This window comes from Ascaphus truei, chromosome 4 (assembly GCF_040206685.1).
Source record: "Ascaphus truei isolate aAscTru1 chromosome 4, aAscTru1.hap1, whole genome shotgun sequence".
Taxonomy (NCBI): domain Eukaryota; kingdom Metazoa; phylum Chordata; class Amphibia; order Anura; family Ascaphidae; genus Ascaphus; species Ascaphus truei.
Window position 1 is genome coordinate 51,335,987 of NC_134486.1, and position 15,473 is coordinate 51,351,459.

General features: G+C 44.6%; 1 non-coding gene across 1 annotated transcript; it reads left to right on the forward strand.

The window, feature by feature from the left end:
- The first annotated feature begins 6,513 nt into the window (after positions 1–6,513).
- Positions 6,514–6,607, forward strand: TRNAI-UAU (transfer RNA isoleucine (anticodon UAU)). Its single transcript has 2 exons — positions 6,514–6,551; positions 6,572–6,607. It is a non-coding gene; the product is annotated as a tRNA-Ile (tRNA).
- The last annotated feature ends 8,866 nt before the right edge of the window (positions 6,608–15,473 follow it).

Below are 15,473 nucleotides of genomic sequence, written 5' to 3' on the forward strand. Positions count from 1 at the left end.
AATAGATTAGAACGAACCAGTATGCGAGAGGCATACTGGATTTATGAACTAAAGACACTCTCCCCAAATGGCCTGAACATTGATTTCGATTTGGGAGCTTTTCTGCAAGGGTAGAGGCTGTTATGATTTTCACTAATATCAGTATATTTTAATTCACACTTTGTTTTATCATTGTCAACAATTTTTATTCTGTGTTTATTGTATTTTGTTTCAATGTGTATTTGTTGTATGTAAGACTGTTTTTATGTGGGTGGAATCGATTGATTTAATCAACAATCGATTGAAGCATTTGCTGTGAAGATTTGGGACATTTTGAATAAACCAATCAGAATTGCAGCAGTGCAATATATACCAGCAACCACCAACATCACCCATTTCCCCTGAAGAAGTGTGCGCATGCGCACGAAACACGTAGGGCAATTCTCAGAGCTTGTTTGACGAGATTGACGAGATAAGCGCGTCCGGAGTACCTTCTTCCCCAAGGCCCGCCTCCCAGTGATGGAACATCTGCCTGAGGAACGCGGTGAAGCAAAGGAGCAGTTCTATGGAAGCTCCAATGTGACCGGAGGAGGACTGTGTATTCTGTGGCGGCCGTTATTCATTGCCTGAATATATCACCTATTCTGTGAGTAGGGTTTCGGTTTTAACCTACCGGACCAGTGATCTTTCTTGTCAATCATCCATCATCATTTTATTGTTTTGTTTTGTATTAAATCAGCTCTTTTATCTTTTCAGCCTTGTCATTGTTTGTCCTATGTTTGTCTTGTTGTGTGTCTTTGTGTAGTCATGTGAGCCATTGTTTTATGGTTCCAGACAGTGTTAGCCTTTAACAGTTTCTGGCATTGTTGCACTATATTTCTCCCTTTGTTTTCTTTCATATCACGTACACACGGAGGAATCTGTATCTGGTCAAGGAATTGAAGGAACCTCTCTTTGGACATTTCTCCCAATTCGTATTGAATCTCCAGAACATTTACTGTTATGGACTTGTAAGGCTCTGTTTTTTTTTCTTCTCTTTTTCACATTGTCTTGTTTTGATTTGTACTAATCATCATCTACCAGGCAGCTTAGCCCACCATTAGGGGCCAACCCCTAGAGAGGGGCACTCACACACTCACTTGTCTTAGCGCTATTTATACACCATCTTCTTTTTTTCTTGGTATACTATTTAAACTACTGAGCAAGGCACCCCAGGTCAGAATCTCAGTAGCGCCTCCAAATGTAGCCCTTGTACCCCTGGGGTACTACAACTACGCGTGCTGCTGTCACCTGTGTGGCTAACAGGAGGCCTGAACCTTTGCCACTGAGAGCCTGGGGTATACTTATACACGGTGCAGCACCTCCACCGATGAGGGATCCCAGCGTGGTGGGAGTGTTCCCTCACCAGAACCAACATACACAGTAAATACACACAGTTGGATAAGAACAGTATTTACTAAGCATATGAATATAACTTCATACATAGGTCTCATTGCATCACCCCACATGTCAATCATTGCATCACCCTTGGTCCTTTCAGTAGCAATGTGCTTGGGCACTTAACCCCTAAGTGTCCACAAACAATAGTGTAAGAGTGAGGGATAGCGCTTCCCTGTGTTGGGGCCCGGTGGTGCACCTCCCTGGTCATAGCCCTGACCAGGATAATCAGCAACAATCAGCGGCTCCACAACGTGGTGCTGCTGTGCGGTGCACTGCTCCTTGCGTGGATGATTCCGCCGTCTGACTCCTCTGCGGAGGGACCTCCAGCCGAATGATCCTTTGGGAGCAATCTCTACTATGGAGTCCAACTCTGCTCTCTGCTATCAAGCTGCACTGTCTTTCAGGCAATGACCTGCAGCATATCACTCTCTCTATTGCTATAATGGAAAGCGTCACTATCTTAAGGCCTTTCCCTATATCATACACAGAGATTCTCTACCGTGTCTCAGGGGGCTAACTGGGCCCAGGGGGTTACCTCTGGCCTAGTTCCTGGAGCACAGCTCCGTGGACACTATCTGCACCTTCAGGGTCCAGGTCTTGATTCCCCATTTCCTGTCCCAACATGCAGTACTGTTTTCTCCTTTCAGGAGCAACCCAGCCATCCCATTGGTTGTCGTGCGTCACCTGGCAGCTTCTCCCTAAGCATCATGGGAGTTGTAGTCTCTCTACTGCTGAATTAACGTTGGGCCACGTGCGTATAGGACACTGCGCATGCGCAACTCTAATGGCCGCTGTGGGGTTGCCCTTCGCATGCGCAACCTTTCAGGCCCCTGTCAGTCGCTGCTTGTGCGCATGCTCGCGCACACAATATGGCGGCGACCTGTGCGGAGGGAGATGCAGGCGACTCCGTCACCCTGCCAGCAACATCCCCACATATAGAGGGTAAGGAGGGGGGAAACGAGAAAGTGGGGGACCAGAGGGGACCTGGCTACACTGTACTATTGGAAGTGCGCTTTTTTCACTTAAACTATATAAAAGTTTTTTATCCGATTGATCTGTGCTATGGAGCTTTTTTCCACCTTTCACTGCTGAGGTCATCTCTCCTGAGCATTCTGGATGGTGTTACATCTGTACCCGATACACTGAAATCTGACTGCCACAGCTTTTCTGACACGCCTTTAAAACATCTTGCATCCTGTGAGTAGGCTGAGTATAGAGCCAAGATACGAGCTGATATTCATCTAATGACTGAACTTAAATTGTTTGTGTTGCTGTCTTTCCTCCCTACATACTCCCCCTGGACTATGTGAACATGGATGGTAATTACCAGAAAGACCCCTGGTAGTTGGAAAGTGGCAATCTCTGGTGCAGACATTTTATAGCAGCAATATGAGGTAGTAGATAGAGAGTGGTTCTGTGAATCTGTTCTCTAGCTCAGTTCCGTGGAACTGAGGTGAGGCAGTCACTGTTTAACTCCTAAATCAGGAACAGCCTCCTATTTGTCCTTTGCGATGCCCCTTCCCCAGGGGCAATATAGGGCAGGGGCAGGACAGATCAAGGCGTGACTCGGCACCGGCTGAGCCAGCCACAGTGGTGAGCGGGGATTAACTTTGCCGCCGATAGCTTACAACTTGGTTTGCAGAAATAGCTTGCATCTTTTCTGCAAGCCCATGTACAAGAGCCAGCATTTTGAGTAACAGGTAAACAGTCCATGAGGGGAGAAAGGGTACACGGGGCAATGTTTAAAAATTACATTGCAAAAATCGTAAAATTGTCAAATTCCCTTGGCCATGCACGTGTAATCTGCTGTAATCTGCCTTAAAGCAGCAAATCCACCCAATTTAACTATGGATTTGTTTTACAGAATTTAAAACACGGGGGTTCCTCAGAGTTAAACCATACTATTTAAATGGCCATCCAATAGGACGCCGCATAGTCATCTCCCCAATGACATTGCAGCTTCTTATTGGGCTGTGGGACTCACAAGATTTTACTGTGATTTTTGATTTCTCAGAAACTATGGAAAACACCGGCAACTAAATTGGTAAATTGGTACGTTTCTCAGATAAAAATAGCATGGTTCTGCTCCAAAGGTCCGCAGGCAGAGAATTCTGTAATACAAATTCCATATTTATAATAAGAATGGCTAGGTGGGATTGCTGCTTTAAGGAATTATGGCCTTTCTATTCTACAAGGCACATTCTGGCTCCGGAAGACACCTTTATGCACTATTCAAGTTATTGGGCCATAATGTGTTTTTATGGGGCCAGGAGTCTTGTGGCATACTGTAGCACTGCTTAGTATATAATTACCTTATCTGGAAGTAAACCTTACAATAGGTAAAGGATACAATCTAAAAAATGCCACTACAACTGCCCAGTCTGCCATGATCAAAAGCTCTAAATATACTACTACTACCCTTGTTTGTGATCTGAATCATGGGAATACAGATGCACATGGTAATGTGCGGTGCCAAATGCACTGTTCTTTATACTGTTCAGTAAGTTCTACCATATGCTCCAAGAAACCAGTTTACCGAAATTGACTAAAAGGCAATTGTTGGTTGATTTCCAGAGGGGAAATTCCAGGGGGAAAGGTTCTTTGGAACTCCTTCGAAATAAGAATCACTGATATTGCTTTTACAGTATGTTGAATGTAGTACAGTACTGTACAGCATAGAGTAAAATAAAAATATAAACATTTTAACTCTATAACAACTTTTATTTACACTATACACCAAATCTAAGGATGTGACTTTTTGGGCGATTCGGCTCAAATTTATGGGTGTTTCGGCTCATATTTAACTTGGATACAAAAAACTTAGAAACAAATGAACTCGGAGTTCGAATTGAATCTCAAATTTTTCAACGGTTCAACTCTGATTAAGGCCTCGTCCAGCGTAATGCTGAGCAGGCGCACACGCTCGCGCTGGCAGCGATGAAACACAATGTTGCAATGTGTGTGGCCAGCGTGAGCTAGCGCCTGCGCATGCACTAGCTGCTTGCCGAAGCAAGCAAATTTGAATATGCCGCTCGCTGGAGCGTCACATGAGCGGTTTGCCCAATGAGGGCCCACCAGCTCTGTAATGTCATGGCCTTGCCACCGACACGCCCCTCCACTCGGGTACCTAGCTGGCTACAAATCGCCCGGCCGAGCAGAGGGCGTGACATCACCGTGCTTGAGCACCAGCGCGCTCGCTTCCTGCCTGGCCACAGCCTTAAGGGAGAGGGTGCGATGGCGCTCGTGCGCTGCACTCTGCATGGCCGGGCGATTAGTGGCCGACTAGGTGCGCCCTCGTCTGGGGGCGTGGCCACCACATCACAGAGCTGGATAACCTTCATTGGGCGAACCGCTCACATAACGCGCTTGCAAGTGGCAAATTCTAAGTGCCGCGCATGCTCAGGCGCTTGCTCACGCTGGCCACATACATTGCTGCAATGTGTTCCATCGCGGCCAGCGTGAGCGCGCCCGCCCTCTCAGTGCCACCCTGGACGAGGCCTAAGGGCCGTTCTATACTGTTTGCGGCCGTGCGCGTGCGTGCATGTGCGAACGCGTGTGCACGTGCTGCATGTTTTTCGTGTGTATGCTGTGTATGCTGAGTGAAGGTACTGAGTGTGTTTGTGTGTATGTGTGTGTATATATGTGTATATATGTGTGTGTAGAGATTGTGAATTATGTATAAAATAATATTTTAAAATAAAATAAAAAGTTGTAATAAAAATATTTGTTATTTATTTAACTTTGACACATACACACACACACATACATACAATACACCGCCGGTAGCGGCGCAAAATCATTAATTTCTTCATCTTCTTCCTCGTCGGTCCGCTCCAAGCTCCCTGCGCGCGCGAAACCATTATAGAATGGCTGACTCACCTCAGCCAATTAAAACTGCTGCGTGTGCACGGCGTAGCGCGCGCCTGCACTATATAACCAGCCTTAGAATCAAAGATGGAATCCGTTTGGATTTTGAACCGCGAACGTGCATGGGAGACATCACTTATTTCTTTGTTCTTTAACTTTTATTTATCACGTTACAGTATAACCAGTTCTGTGTGACTCATGTCTAATTAATCTTATTTCTATCTGTCACCACATCTGCTCCTGTTTGTAAGAGCACAAGGAGAGGAAAATACATTCAAATGCCATGAGAGATGCAAGTGTATTATTTTATGACAGACAATATTATAGTATTTGTGTATGACACGTACAATGGACTTTGTTGAATATATTAGGAAATTGATGTGCTTGTTTTATGCCGGACAATGTGTATGTTTATATAATAAACTGTTTATTTTGAAAATGATGAGACTTCCAAGCCTTTGGGAACAGAATATTCACCTGCACAAGAACAATATTCAAATCACAACACAAAACTATGCTGCCACGTCAACTCATAAACTCCTTTGGAAGGCTCTCAGACAGCCACTATGCATTGCTCTTCACACCACGAAACTCCTGCACATTACCCAGCCAGATATTGACATTGTAATGAAATCTGGCTAAACATGGAGACTGCACTGTAGTATATATAGTATATATAGTATACTATGGCACTGACAAGACAATTACACCCAGTGCTGCCACACATCTTATGCATGTACATGAGAATGTGCTGGTTTCTTTGCTGCAGTAGACCTGGCACTTGCAGTACCACACACATGGACTGCGGGTCTGCAGGAGTCTACACTCCGATGGTGAATATATACATCTCATTGTTACCGATTGGTGGAGCGCAGCGCCTCGGGCTCCTTCTCTCCCCCCTCCCAAGGTTCTCCGGGTCAGATTCTTATTACAAGTCCTGGAGAAATAAATGCCTCCACATCTCCCCACAAACAGACGTTGATCGCAACCCTTTCAGTATGCCCGCCTCATAATTAGACACACACAATAGTCTCCATCCGCTGCCTCTGCAATGTTTTGTCGGGAGACCTATGCTGTGCCCCAGACGAGTTTAGAGCGTATTGTGCTGTCACAAGGCACCAAACAGCTGATCATACGACAATGAGAGAGTGAACAGGAAGCTCTGTGACGTCACAATACTGCCTTCGGAAGAGGCTGATAAAGCGTTCTGAAGGAGAATGTGTCAGAGCTCCAGTGGCGCAATCGGTTAGCGCGCGGTACTTATATAGCAGTACAATGCAGAGCAATGCCGAGGTTGTGAGTTCGAGCCTCACCTGGAGCATAATCTTTTTGATTTTATTTTAATTTTGTTTGCGATATTTTATTGTGAAACTGCCGGGACTTGCACAGTTTTGGAATCTTCCGCTTTATTAATCCAACTAGAACAATGAATACTGTAACAGTAATCTTACATTAGCCGTACAATATGTAAGTTGTTTGAAGAATATTTCGTGGGGGTGGGGGTGGGTGACTATTGTTGACATGGTTTTATAAATGAACGCCTGTATGGGCAGGGAGTAGGGGTACAGGGGGTGTTGCAGCCCCCTGAGTGTTTATACATGTTTACATTTTAGTAATAATAAAGATTACTGATTTTCTTTGTAGAGCACATCCACCCAAAACATTTTCCCTGCAATCCTTAACAAGTAATGATTTTAATTATTGTATTGCATCTGTATATTGTAGCCATTATGTTGGAGCACTGGATATGGAATGAAAGCGCTACTGTTTGTACTGTATGTAGTAGATATCTGTGTGCAATGTGTTGCAGGTCCTTATGGCAGCAAAAGGCTTGAACTTCATACAGTCGGGATGTGCAAATATTTTTCTCAGTTGATGTATGTATGTACGTATGTATATCTTTATTTATATTAGCGCCATTGATGTACATAGTGCTTCATAGCAGTAATACACATGACAATCATACGCATAAATAATACAAATAACACATAATGGGAAGAAGTGCTTCAGCCATAAATGTGGCACTTAGGAAAAAGGAGTCCCTGCCCCAAAGAGCTCACAATCTAATTGAAGTTTAACTTGTGTCATTGTTAAATAATGATTGTTTCATTTCAAGAGGGCATGATTAGGTTGAATAGAGTTACACATTTCTCCAGATTGTTTTTAAAGGTTTATATTACAGGTATATTTATACTATAATAATAATAATAATAATAATAATAATAATATCATGTTCTTGTATAGCGCTGCTAGTTTTACGTAGCGCTTTACAGAGACATTTTGCAGGCACAGGTCCCTGCCCTGTGGAGCTTACAATCTATGTTTTTGGTGCCTGAGGCACAGGGAGATAGAGTTACTTGCCCAAGGTCACAAGGAGCCGACACTGGGAATTAATCCAGGTTCCCCTGCCCCAACACTCAGTGTCTTTACTTACTGTGCTGCTCCTTATCCCTAATAGAAAGGGGTATATACTTTAATATCAAATCCAATCTATTTATAAAAGTGAAATTATGTGAGGTTCCGCAGCACTGGGGGCAATGGGTCTGAAGCCTTCCGGCTCCGATGCCGCCAGGGGACATGCTCTCTCCTAGGCCTGTCACCTCGTCCGGTGGTCTTTGGGTTCCAGCCTCAGGAACCGGGTCGCACAAACCCCTTTGAATGTCCGTTAGGGCACATGGGCCCTTGGTGGTCGTAGCGCCGAGGCCGTCCACCTCGATCAGCGTAGCTCTGGAGACTTCCGGCTGGACACCGATAGCTACGAGAGGTACTACCAGCCATAGGTAGTAGGTTCTGCACTGCATACAGTGAGCCGTAGTACTCGGAACATCTCCGGGTGTCCTGCATTGGGAGCACAGGCACCGCAGAAATTCTTGGCTAACTATCTCCACTACCAGGAAACCTCCTGGAAGTTGATATGGGGTCAAACAACATTCAGCCATACTGCAATTTCTTTGGGCGACTTTGAGCAGAAGCACTTGTAAAAGAGCTCTGTCTTGTTCACCAGCTCCGAGGAACTGAAGGTGCGGCAGCTCGCATCGTCTCTTCCTTCAGTGTAGATAGAGCTTTCTAATTGGTGCTCACTGTGCCCCCTCCCTCTGGTGGAGTTTATAGGCGGGGCACAAAGTATCAAGGCATGACTTCGGCTCCGCTCTGAGCCACTCATAGAGTAGGTAGGCGCGGCTCCTGCTTTCGCGCCGAGCCCAGCACAGGCTTTGCAGAGGAAAGCTTGCAACTTTCTTCAAACTGTCCATGCGGTATCCCAGTTTGGCGGGAACCACCATTTTAGATCACACAGTCCACGCGGTGCACTCCCCTGCCGGGCAGCTGCCATTTTGAGTGGAATAAAGTGATTTCGTGAAGTACGACCCCCACGATTTTGTACGGAGCCCGCTCTCCTGGTACATCTGCAGCACATGGTAGTCTCTGACAAGTGGAACATCAATATACCCCAGGCTAGGCAAAACTCCTTCTGCAGTACACTGCAAATGATTGCAGTCCAGTACAAGTACTCTGTGGTTCCATAGTCTGGCTACTGGCTAGTAGTACTCCGGGTTCTTCCCTATGCAGTACTCTTATGCCGCCCCTTTTGGCTGCCAGTATCGCGGATCCTATCCAGTGGTCCTTTAACTAAGTTAACCAGGGCACCCACAAGGCATCCCAACTACCCGCCTCATGGTGACTTAGAACAGCTATAGCCTTATGTCTCCAGACCATTCATCCTATAGGGCCATCTAGGACATTCTTTGCGAGGTTTCTCTCCCCCTGACTACACCTAGACTCCCTCCTTCAGCACTTGCTTTAAAAGCATACCTTATTATCTGCCAGTTTTGCTTCACGGAAAGCCTGTCCTGTTGATCTCAGCAGCGCCTCCAAATATAAAACATGTTCCTCCACCCTCTGGGAGATTTCACTGCTACATGGTGTGGTGTGGTGCATACCTGCTGGCTCACAGTTGATCTGAGCTTCCCGCGTTGTTGTAGGGGAGAACAGAACAGGCTTCTGGGGTAGTAACTGATTCATACTCACGGTGACAGCGCCTCCATCTCTTGCAGGCCCCAGGGATATGGGGACAATCCCTACAGGAGAACTTCTTGCCCCCCCCCTGATAGATTGCAGTCTCAGGCAGGAAGGTATATGTGAACAGGAACACACTTTATGTGTACACACGGCAGATGGTCAGCATACACAGCTCACACAGTGGTTACAGCAGTTCTTGGAGCTTCACCCTCAGAATGTACCCTGGACCTCCACTGCGGGTACAGGGCTCCCACAGCAGTCCTTGCTCTTCCCTGACTCCCTATTAGAGCCAGGGGTATGGTCTCACTCCTAACTCCGCAAGGGGAGAAGGCAGTAAGTGCACAGCCAATTCGCACTTCTGGGTGAGAACATGTCTCTCTCAAAGGTAAAGACAACTGACTAACTTTTGTAGTGCAGGCCCTAAAGTACAAGAAAATCAGGAACCAGGTCTGAGTCCCTGATTGGATGCACACAAGCCTAGTCGCACCGCCTCCCCTGTGACTCACTGAAGCTGCTGGGGGTGGGGAAAACCCATGATTAGTCCTGGCAGGCCTGCTCTTACCAGGGCTTACTGCCAGGAGAAGGGCAGACTGGTAGCCAGAAACCAGTCCTGACTACTTATGTGTAAATAGGTTCTGTTATATTGAGATGATATTTGTCTCCTGCATTGTGTATAGAAATGCATTGTACTGTGCGGACAGCATTTTACTGTGCGGTGGCGATGTATTGTATTGTATTGTATGTCTTTATTTATATAGCGCCATTAGTGTACATAGCGCTTCACAGTAGTAATACATGTGGTAATCAAATAAATAACAGATAATATAAATAACAGATCATGGGAATAAGTGCTTTAGACATAAAAGTAACATTTCGGAAGAGGAGTCCCTGCCCCGAGGAGCTTACAGTCTAATTGGTAGGTAGGGAGAACGTACAGAGACAGTAGGAGGGAGTTCTGGTAAGTGCGTCTGCAGGGGGCCAAGCATTATGTATCGTGTTTAGAATATCCACAGTGCTATTCATATGCTTCTTTAAGCAAGTGTGTCTTAAGGGGGGTCTTAAAGGTGGATAGAGAGGGTGCTAGTCGGGTACTGAGGGGAAGGGCATTCCAGAGGTGTGGGGCAGTCAGTGAAAAGGGTTTAAGGCGGGAGAGGGCTTTAGCTACAAAGGGGGTAGAAAGAAGACATCCTTGAGAAGAACGCAAGAGTCTGGATGGTGCATACCGAGAAATTAGGGATGAGATGTAAGGAGGGGCAGAAGAGTGTAAAGCTTTAAAAGTGAGGAGAAGAATGGAGTGTGAGATGCGGGATTTGATCGGAAGCCAGGAGAGGGATTTCAGGAGGGGAGATGCTGAGACAGATCTAGGAAAGAGTAGAGTGATTCTGGCAGCAGCATTTAGGATAGATTGTAGGGGAGACAGGTGAGAGGCAGGAAGGCCGGACAGCAGGAGGTTACAGTAATCAAGACGGGAGAGAATGAGGGCCTGAGTCAGAGTTTTAGCAGTCGAACAACAGAGGAAAGGGCGTATCTTAGTTATATTGCGGAGGAAAAAGCGACAAGTTTTAGAAATGTTTTGAATGTGAGGGGCGAATGTGAGAGAGGAGTCGAATGTGACCCCTAGGCAGCGTGCTTGGGCTACTGGGTGAATGATTGTAGTTCCAACAGTAATGTGGAAGGAGGTAGTAGGGCCAGGTTTGGGAGGAAGTATGAGGAGCTCTGTTTTAGCCATGTTGAGTTTAAGGCGTCGGAGGGCCATCCAGGATGATATAGCAGAGAGACATTCAGAAACTTTGGTTTGTACAGCAGGTGTAAGGTCAGGTGTTGAAAAGTATATTTGTGTGTCGTCGGCATAGAGGTGATAATTAAACCCAAAAGATGTTATTAGGTCACCTAGAGAGAGTGTGTACAGAGAAAAGAGAAGAGGTCCCAGGACAGAGCCCTGGGGTACCCCCACAGAGAGATCAATAGAGGAAGAGGAGGTGTTAGCAGAAGAGACACTAAAAGTACGATGGGAGAGGTAGGATGAGATCCAGGATAGAGCTTTGTTCCGAATACCTAGAGTATGGAGAATGTGGAGGAGAAGAGGGTGGTCCACGGTGTCAAATGCTGCAGAGAGGTCGAGTAATATGAGCTGTGATGATATGTTTATGTTTTGGATACTCTCAGGTTCCTATACTTCTGCATGCGTGTCTACAATGATTTTTGGTGATCTAATTTGGCAACAAATGGCCCCGTAGATTCAGGGGATACTTCTACAGTTCGTGAGCTCTGAGAAGGCTCTAATTGAAGCTTTTTTTCATGAATATACCTGGTAGGTGACCTGGTATATACTCACTTGGTGAATATGTAAATACGTTTTGATTAGTCTGATCCCGAAGTGCATACAGATATAGAAAAACATAAAAGCGTTAATGTGTGATAACTTCAAAATAATGTGATCCATTAATATTTGCTATTTGAAGAAAAAATAAAATATAAAAATATGACAACGAACCTTGTGTAGTAAATAATTCACTGGTGATGTTCTGCAAACTGTGTGAAAGGGGTCTCTAACCCCCTAGAAAGAGGTACAGTACTGGGAAAAAGGTGCCGGTATCCCTCTGCTTGGTTTACAGGCCGCGGTCACGTGATCGGGACCTTTAAATGTAGAGGGATACCGGCTCCTCATAAAGGGGCCTGTATCTCGTGAAGCAGGGGGTCCCCGGACCTGAAACCAACGCAGTTCAGCTCCGGAGACCCCCTGCACATCTACACTATGAATAAAAATGTATTTTAAATGTATTTATTTATATTCATTCATTTATTTATTTATTTATTTAGATTTATTTATTTATTTTTTGGGCGGCTGCTGTGTGTGAGTTTTTTTTATTGTGGGTAGCGGGAGTGGGTGAAGGGGGTAATAGCCCCAACGGTGGTTGTTTAGGGCTTGCGGGGGGGTAGCGGGAGGGGTTAACCCCTTTATGACCGTAGCGGTATTAACTGCTACGGCCGTGAAGGGGTTAAGTGCACCCGCAACCCCCCCGCAAGTCCTAAACTCACACCAATGGCCAAATACCCCCTTCACCCACCCCGCTACCCACAATAAAGCGGGCACGGTGGGTTAACCCCTTCATTGCCTTAGCGGCTATCAGCTATGGTAATGAAGCAGCATTTCTGTATTTTTAATAATATTGTGCAGGAGCAGGGGTCCCCTGAGCATTAATTTCTGGCTCAGGGAACCCCCTGCTCACTGTACAATATTATTAAAAATACAGAAATGCTGCTTCGTTACCATAGCACATAGCCGCTAAGGTAAGGAACGAGTGTTTATTTATATATGTGTTTTATTTATACTGTACATGTGCAGAGGGTCTCCGGAGCAGAAACGTTTTTGTTTTAGGTCCGGGGACCCCCTGTTCCCCGAGATACAGGCCTCTTTAGGGAGTTCCGGTATCCCTCTGCTTTGTTTACATGTCGCGGTCACGTGATCGGGACCTTAAAATGCAGAGGGATACCGGCACCTCATAAAGGGGGCTGTATCTCGGGGAGCAGGGGGTCCCCCGACCTGAAACCAACGCGGTTCAGCTCCGGAGACCCCCTGCACATCTACGCTATGAAAAAAAATTATTTAAAATAATTTTTAATGTGCCGATGTTTGCGCAGAGAGAGCAGCGGTTCTCTCTCTGCTGCAAACACATCTCGCCCCCGCCGGACTACAGTATCATTGATGTGCATATACAGTACTGTATGTGTACAGTACTGTATGTTAGGGGTTATAGGGGTTGTTGTTATACAGTATATATATATATATATATATATATATATATATATATATATATATATATATATATATATATATATATATAGAAAAGAAACATACAGCGCAAATCTAAACAGTTTGTTCCTGTGGAATATAAAATTTACACCACTTGTAGAGCCAATATTTTTAAATGAGGTACATACCCTGGTGTACACCTATCCCTACACACTGCAGCCAAATTAGGTCTGCGGCTCCACAGTCGCCGCCTTGAAGATATGTAGAAGATTAACCTAGGCGTAAATATGACAGGGAAGAGAAAAAACACAGAAAAAGACCATAGGGCAGTATATCTAATAATGCATAGACTTAAAGATGGTAAGAGATGCGCTTACACAGATTGGATAGGTAAAAGCCTGTAATCCTCTCAGGGACTCGCCAACGTAGTCACAGAGTTAAAACTACGTTGGCGAGTCCCAGAGAGGATTACAGGCTCTTACCTATCCAATCTGTGTAAGCGCATCTCTTACCATCTTTAAGTCTATGCATTATTAGATATACTGCCCTATGATCTTTTTCTGTGTTTTTTCTCTTCCCTGTCATATTTGCGCCTAGGTCAATCTTCTACATATATATATATATATATATATATATATATATATATATATATATATATATACATATATATATACATATACATATATATACTGCATTACAATTCATGAATTTATGCCATCTGGCGGACACGCGAAGCATTGCAGCCTAGTAAATCCTGAACCATTATCAATTAACACATCAACCGCGCGTCAGCCGGGCATGCGCCTGGCTGGGAAGGCAAAAGGAGCCCGGCATGCTCCGGGTGAACAGTGTGGCATTCCAGGAACATGCCAGGTACAAGCCGGTGATTAGTAAGAATAAAGTCTGCCGCAGCAGTAGCTACATCATTTATGTCATATTATGTGGATGTAATATGAAATATGTGGGGCGCACAATCAGACCCTTCAAAACAAGGATAGCTGAACATGCCAGATCGATTAGGAAGGGTGATTCTGAGCATCCAGTACCCAGACATTTTTCCTCCTGTTCCAAGGGAGGTATTGAGAATTTTAGATTTTATGGCTTAGAACATATTCCAATGCCAAAAAAACGAGGCAATAGAGAAAATATTCTCAGTCACAGAGATGTTTTGGGTATTTACCCTAGACACTCTTCATCCAAAAGGGATGAATGTTGAGTGGGAACTCAAGCATTTTTTGATTGATTAATTACCATTCATTTCTACTATTCCTTTCCTTTCTTCCCTTCTTTCCCTCCCTTTCCCCTCTCCCCCCCTCTTCCCCTCTCCCTTTACCCCTCTCCCTTTACCCCCCCCTTCCCCTTCCCATTCCTTTCCCTTCCCATTCTTCCCTTCCCTTCTACCTTTCATTTTCCCCTTACATGTTCTCTAAGTTGGTATTCATACGAAGTTTTTCTTTCCTTGTTCTTCCCCCATATTCATTACTGCTGTTCCATTATGAGGTATTATGAACTTGAGAATTTACTAATCATTTATTATATTATGAAATTGGTTTTCTTTCTTGTGTATGTTAGTTTCTGACTTTTTTTCTATTTTTCATTCATGTTTTGTTATTTATAATTGCTTGTTTTTTAATGTTGTCAGTTTTCATATATTTTACATGACAGATTGACTTCATTAACAGCTATGGCTGTCATTGGAGCTATCCTTTTGTGGATGTACTCTTTTATTCAATCTTTTAATTGATTTGTAACAGCTGTGAGTTACCCATTATAAGTGTTCCCCACTATCCTGGCAGATTACTCTTTGACAAAGCGCCCTGTGCGTGAAACGCATCAGAGTACCTGCCAGGACTACCCATGTACTTGTTTTTAAACCAATAAATGTTGTTCTTTAAGTCCAGCCTCTACCCGTTCGTTTGGGAAGCTGTGCTCCAGTTTCTTCTCTATGGGACTCTCTCTATCGACACGCATATGTAGACCACTGTTCAACCAGTTGTGACACGCATAAATGCGTTCTGCGGTGTAAAACTTACCGTACGTATAGTACATAAAACTGGCAATGTACTTACAGGTATGCATCTCCCTGGAATGCACAAACAGTATGCATTTCACATAACAACAAGTGGTTTTTAAAATAAACCATCGTGTATTCAAGATTGTAGTGAACTTTATAGTTTAAAAAGATTCTTACGGTGTAACAGATTTTTAGTCTCCTTTAAGAAAATTGTATGACAGCTGCATAACATTTCAAATATTTGTGTGCAAGATCATATTATTAAAATAATAGTATTTGAAGGCGGAGCTTGGGAGCTGTGGTGCATGGATGCTTGTTAGCTGAGCTCCAGCCCGTCAGTGCACACAATTAACTAAATATCAGCATTTTTAGCACGAAAATGTACAAAAAAAGACACCCTCA